The sequence below is a fragment of the Triticum dicoccoides genome, chromosome 4A, assembly GCF_002162155.2.
Source record: "Triticum dicoccoides isolate Atlit2015 ecotype Zavitan chromosome 4A, WEW_v2.0, whole genome shotgun sequence".
NCBI lineage: Eukaryota > Viridiplantae > Streptophyta > Magnoliopsida > Poales > Poaceae > Triticum > Triticum dicoccoides.
This window is the reverse complement of record NC_041386.1, coordinates 744,956,090-744,962,089: the sequence shown is the minus strand read 5'-3', so window position 1 is coordinate 744,962,089 and position 6,000 is coordinate 744,956,090. Positions and strand designations below refer to the sequence as shown.

Sequence of the window (6,000 nt, the reverse complement as noted above, 5' to 3'; positions counted from 1 at the left end):
CGACCGGGGGCTCCCCTTCCCTGCCCCTCCCAGTGGCCCCCCTCCTCCTATCCCCTCCCGCCGCCGTCGGCGTAGGCCTCCGGGCCTGGCTCGCGTGATGCCGGCGGCGGCGGCCCCGTTCTTTTCCTCCTGGCACGGCGCTGTAGCTCGGGCGATGGCGCCGGCGGCGGTGCACCCAGGCCGGCGTCGGATTCAGTGGCGGCTCGTCTTCGCAGGCGCGCAGCTCCGGGTGGCAAGGTGGCGGTGGCGTGGCCACTTGGCTGCGGGGTGGCGCGATGGCTGGCGGCGGCGCCCTTCCGGCCCAGATCTGGGCCCTTTTGGGCCCCATCTGGGTCTGGGTGGGCCTGGCGTGTGCTTTCTGGCGTCATCTCCGGCGGACGGAGGTGTGGCTTGGGTTGGGGGTGGCGGAGACGGTGGCGCGTGTATTGCAGCGCAGCGACGGGAGCTTCACGAGCCCGCTTCGGGCTCGGCCGGGTAGGGGTGCCTGGTTTGCTCCCGAGCTACGTCCGGTCGGTCACCGCCGAGGGTGGTGGAGGCTGTCCCCTCCCACGTGGCTGCTGACCCTGCTGCTCCTCGTTTCCGGCTGGTTCCTCTCGATCCCGCCGGTCTCGCTTCGCGTGTCACGGTGAGACGGCGATGGTGACTGCGAGTCCGTGGTGGCGCATATTGGTGGACGGCAAGTATGGTGGAGCGCGATGGATCGTCTGGGGTCGTGGTTGGTTGGTGGTTGGGAGAAATCCCTGTCGACTTGTTCGGCACCGACGCGGTGACACCCGTGGGTGCCGCCGTGCCTTCCTGAAGGGCGTCGGATATCCCCTTCCCTCCCACGGCCCTTCGCGTACAGGGGGAAACCCTAGGCCATGTCCGGTAGCAGCGTCGTTGTCGTCGCGTTCCTTCTTGAAGGTGTTACATGGTATGCGGCGTTTCGTGGTGCTAGGAGCGTGGTGGAATTCTCCGGTGGGCGCAGCGCTTGCGAGTCATCTTCGTTTTCGTTGATCCCTCGTTGTCGGCATTTTTTCCTTGTGTTTTCTCTTTCTTTTCTTTTGGGCGTGCCTGTGCTGCTTCCGTCCCAGCACCTATCGTTGATTGTATCGATGTTGTTGCTTTGTAATACAAAGCGGGGGGAAACCCTTTTTCGGTAAAGAGCATATGTATTATCTACTTCTCCTACTACAATACTAATTATAGATTCTCTAGTAATTCCCATGTTAATCAGGGAAAAAGAAAGACACCTGCCCATCTATGTGCAGTTATAACGGCTTATATTCATTACTTCTAACAAAATTTCATATAACATATTTTTAGAGGAGTCATCCTATTCTACAGCCGATAAAACCTTCTCCTAATATCACTCCACTTTGATACGTAGATGTATAGCCTATGAGGCAAAGAGAATAAAACCTATGTTTTGAGACTGTACATCCACTCACACAAGTGAGTTGGACCAGGTTTCTTTTATCAGCTAGTTTTGACTGTAAAGCTAGGAGCCTCACACCTTCACCTGACACACAATACCTCATGTAAAGGCCTAATAATTGGGATATGCGACTTCTTCTTTTCTCATTTGTATTTTTGTTTCCTTTTTCTTTGTAGGTATCTCCTCTTGATTGATGACATCTGGTCTGTAGAAACATGGTGGGATATTAGAGGTTGGTTGCCACATGATAATAGAGAGTACAGCAGAGTAATAGTGACTACAAGATTTCAAGCTGTTGGTGCGGCATGCTCCGAAAGTGAGGGGGCTGATGATTATTTGCATCAAGTTGGTTTTCTTAGCAATGAAGACTCCAAAAGACTATTTGATCATAGTGTTCTAAAAAAACAAGATCATGTTGTTGTTGAATCGCAAAGCAATGACAGTGACAAACAAGAGGCCTATGAGGAGATATGGAAATATTGTGGTGGGCTGCCTTTGGCCATAGTCACCGTGGCTGGTCTTGCGGTGTGCAACCCAGACAAAAAGAATGACGATTGGAAGAAAGTTCGCAAGTCATTATTTCAAGAGAAGGGAGTATCATTACCTCAAGACGAGAAGCTGCCTCCCCTTACCCTAGATGGAGTCACAAGGATACTCGATTACTGCTACAATAATTTGCCTCCAGACCTCAAGACCTGCTCATTGTACTTGAGCATATTTCCAAAGGGTCTAAAAATTAGTACAAAGCGCCTGACCCGGAGATGGATATCCGAATGCTTTGTCACTGAGAAGCAAGGGCTGACTGCAGAGGAAGTCGCAGAGACATACTTTAATCAACTCATAAGTAGGAAGATAATACGCCCGGTGGATCACAGCAGCAATGGGAAGGTAAAATACTTCAAAATTCATGATATGATCCTTGAATACATCGTGTCCAAGGCAAGCCAAGAGAATTTATCACTGTCGTCGGTGGGCACTGGCTGATGCCAACTCCTAGCAACAAAGTCCGTCGACTCTCCATGCAAAGTAGTGGTTCCAAGCAAGGGAATCCAACAAAAGGCATGGATCTGTCTCAAGTGCGGTCACTAACTGTATTTGGAATCCAAGACCGGCCACTGCCTTTCCATTCATTCAATAATGGGATAATACAAGTGCTGGATCTGGAGGGTTGGAAGGGTTTGAAAGATAAACATCTGAATGACATATGTAAAATGCTTGTCCTGAAGTATTTGAGCCTCCGGCGAACAGAGGTTTCCAAGATTCCATCGGAGATAGGCAAGCTCCAGCATCTGGAAACTCTCGATGTAAGGGAGACGACTGTTGAACAGCTGCCCAAAGCTTTTGGCTATCTCAAACGGCTCCGCAGTATGCTTGGAGGAAGTAAAAACTCACAGAAGGCTTTAAAGATGCCTCAAGTGAAAAATAAGGTGCCAATGAAAGCACTTCGTGTACTGTCAGGGATTGAAATCACTGAGGACTGGGCTAAGGAAGCTTGCCTTAATCAGCTGACTGGGCTAAGGAAGCTTGCCATTTACAAGATCAATATACAGGAGGGTCAGAAGACCTTCATATATTTAAGCTCCTCTATTGAGTACCTCTGCAGCTGTGGTCTGCAGACATTGGAAATCAATGATGAAAGCTCTAATTTTATCAACTCACTGGACTCCATGACCGCTCCTCCAAGATACCTCATTGGCCTGGAGCTGTCTGGCAAGATGTAAAAGCCCCCAAAGTGGATCGTAGATCTCAAGAACCTCTACAAGCTGACCCTTTCTGTGACAGTTCTTAAGACTGATACCTTGAAGCTCATCCAGGACTTGTCCAAATTGTTTTCTCTCACCTTTACACTCAGTGCACCAAAGGATGATCGGGACATAGTTGACATCCTTGAGGAAAATAAACAGCTTACTGGTAGGGAGATCATTATTCCACCTGGAGGATTCAAGAATCTAAAGCTGCTTCGCTTCTTTGCGACTCTGGTGCCAAGGCTGAGCTTTGCAGTCACTGGAGAAGAGGTAATGCCAGCACTGGAGAGGATCGATATGCGGTTCCAAGCCTTTGAAGGGATCTACGGCATAGAGACTCTTAAACGTCTCCAGCAGGTGCATCTCAGTGTTGGTAATCAAGCGGATGAAATAACCAAGTTCTTGGTACAAGATTTGAAGGACACCCCCAAGTACTTGGATGAAAAGTACGCCAGCAAGTGGCCAAAGATAATCACCGAGTGAAGAGATTGGAATATGTCACATTATTTTTGGTTGACCGACAAATCATCTGGTACATGTTGTATAATTAAGTGGGGGTTGTTTCATCAAGTCTACGTCGCCTTCTCGAGGGCTAAATAAACAGACTGCATCCATTATTGATTCTTATAATGCATATGTATGTGGTACTGCTGAATCCGTCACTCATTCTTGTAATTTGTACTTCTATTGTAATGTTACTTCAATTATTGATATACTTGAACTTACCTCGTGTTCGGTTGTGGTATGTATATATCCCACTGTACGTGTTTGATTGAGATTTCTGTACCCTATATTTAACTAAATAGTGGTCACATGGTTCAGTTGGTGTGGAGGTCTCTTGCCCAAAGTGCTGGAGTTTTAGGAAGGTAGATTGCCATCAAATGCATGCAGCCAATGTAGAGTTTGTGTTAACCTATTTTACCAGGAACTCCCGTTTTGTATGTGTTTGATTGTCTTAGCGACGCAAGAAGAAACCCCCGTTTTGTATATCAATGCTCGAAGGTTTCCTCTTTGCGACCATACTGTAGCAAACTACGCCATGTTTCGTGTTTGGAAACAGCCAACTTTTGTGTTTGGAGATTGGCAACAAAGTCATTTATTTTATCAGAGGAATTCTCGAATGCATATAAGTTCAATACTACCAGTGACAGTTTTTGAAATTTTGGCTGTGTATACATCCAAAATGTAAGGTTTCAGAGAGCTCAGGAGAGTAGATCCTACACAGTCATTTATCACATAAATGGATGCTAATCTGGAGAACAAACCAGGATCAGGGGGGAGAGAGCAGGGTACCTTGTCTCGACTGATGGAGCGAAATAATGATGCAAAGTGTCAATATGATCTGCTGCCAAGAAACAGAGTAGTTAGTACCACTGCATGCATACCAGTTCTTACTTCACCTCTTCAAATGTATGTTTGTCAAGCTTGTCGACGCTTGAGCAGACCGTTCTGAACTTGTCAGGAGGCACACCACAGATCTCCAGCGTGACATGAAGCAACTTTCTGTGATTTAGTTTTATCATGCGTGCCAATATCTAGCCTATCCAGCAATTCTGTCAGAATTCCATTGGTTCATATACTCCAGGAATGTAGACGTCACACTGGTAGAATTCTCGGTATCTTCCCTTTGATGGGTTATATACCTCTCCTGTATAGTTTTGCTATCTGGTACCTCCTCAGTGCACTTATGTTATTCATGGCAAGATACCGGGCGAACGGAATGGTCAGATCATACCGCAGAGAGCACAGCTCAAGCAGCCTGCAGTTTATTTGATGGTAAGATTTCAAAGTTCAAACATCTAGGGATGTATATAATGCAATAAAGGATTGACAGAGTTGTTGAATGCCGTGGTTGTAAGAGTTCTGGGATTAACCTTGTCCGGATAATAATTTATATACAGAACCAGCACATGACAAATCAAACACAATTTGGGATGTTCAGCCAAACCAAACTCTTCAGCTAACATTAATTATAAAAATACATTGAAACTGTCTGTACCTGATGAAGAAGGTCATACACCAACTCATAAGGGTTTCTCGTAAGTCTTGACCATATTTTTCCCATAAGGGTTTCTCTCAACTCAAGTGCGTACAAGGTGTATCGAGTTCAGCAGCACCGTGCATCTCAAATACACATGCTATTATCGAGAGCGCACGCCGCCTTATGGCCATTTGATCTCCCCCAAAAATCACGTGCTCCCTAGCAGGAGTAAGGATAAACATTTAGACAGAGAATTGACTCTTGCTATTTGTTCAAGAAAGATGCTTCTGAAATCTACTGAATATAAGTAACAAAAACGTGCGCAGTGGCTCGTTAATTCATACCTTGGGAACTTTAGGCAACCTCCTCATCGCTAATTCACTGCCCCCCATAGCTTCCTTCACTAATCCCCAACCGAAACACTTATTCTTCATGTCGCCTTTCGATTTATCTGATGAGCTGCTGCCCATAGCTCAGCATCAGCAATGGCCCTTGCGCACCGCCTCCTCCTCCTTACCCTCGCCGGTTTCAGCCGCAGCGGCGTCCCGCTTGCGCCGCCGCGCGAAAAGTCCCGTGCACGGCGGGCATTTTGCGGAGCGCGGCCGGCGCGGAGGCGCCTCCTCCGTCTCCAGCAACAAGATTGGAGGACCTCTTGAGGTCGGCGGCGACGTGGGCCTCGTCTTTGGCTGGCGAGGCGCAGCACGCGGCCTCGCAGGAGAGCAGGGCCGCGCAGCAGCCGATGGCGGCGGCGAGGGCGACCTCGTCGCGGGTGAGTGCGGCGGCGGCGGGGGAAGTCGCCATGGGAGTTCCGATGGGGTGGCTACAGTCACCTAAAGTGCGGGGCACTGCGCTAGGCC

The 6,000-nt window shown here is 48.4% G+C and overlaps 1 pseudogene; it reads left to right on the top strand.

The window, feature by feature from the left end:
- Nucleotides 1-1,444: 1,444 nt before the first annotated feature.
- On the top strand, nt 1,445-3,878 carry LOC119288393 (annotated as a pseudogene).
- Nucleotides 3,879-6,000: the final 2,122 nt, after the last annotated feature.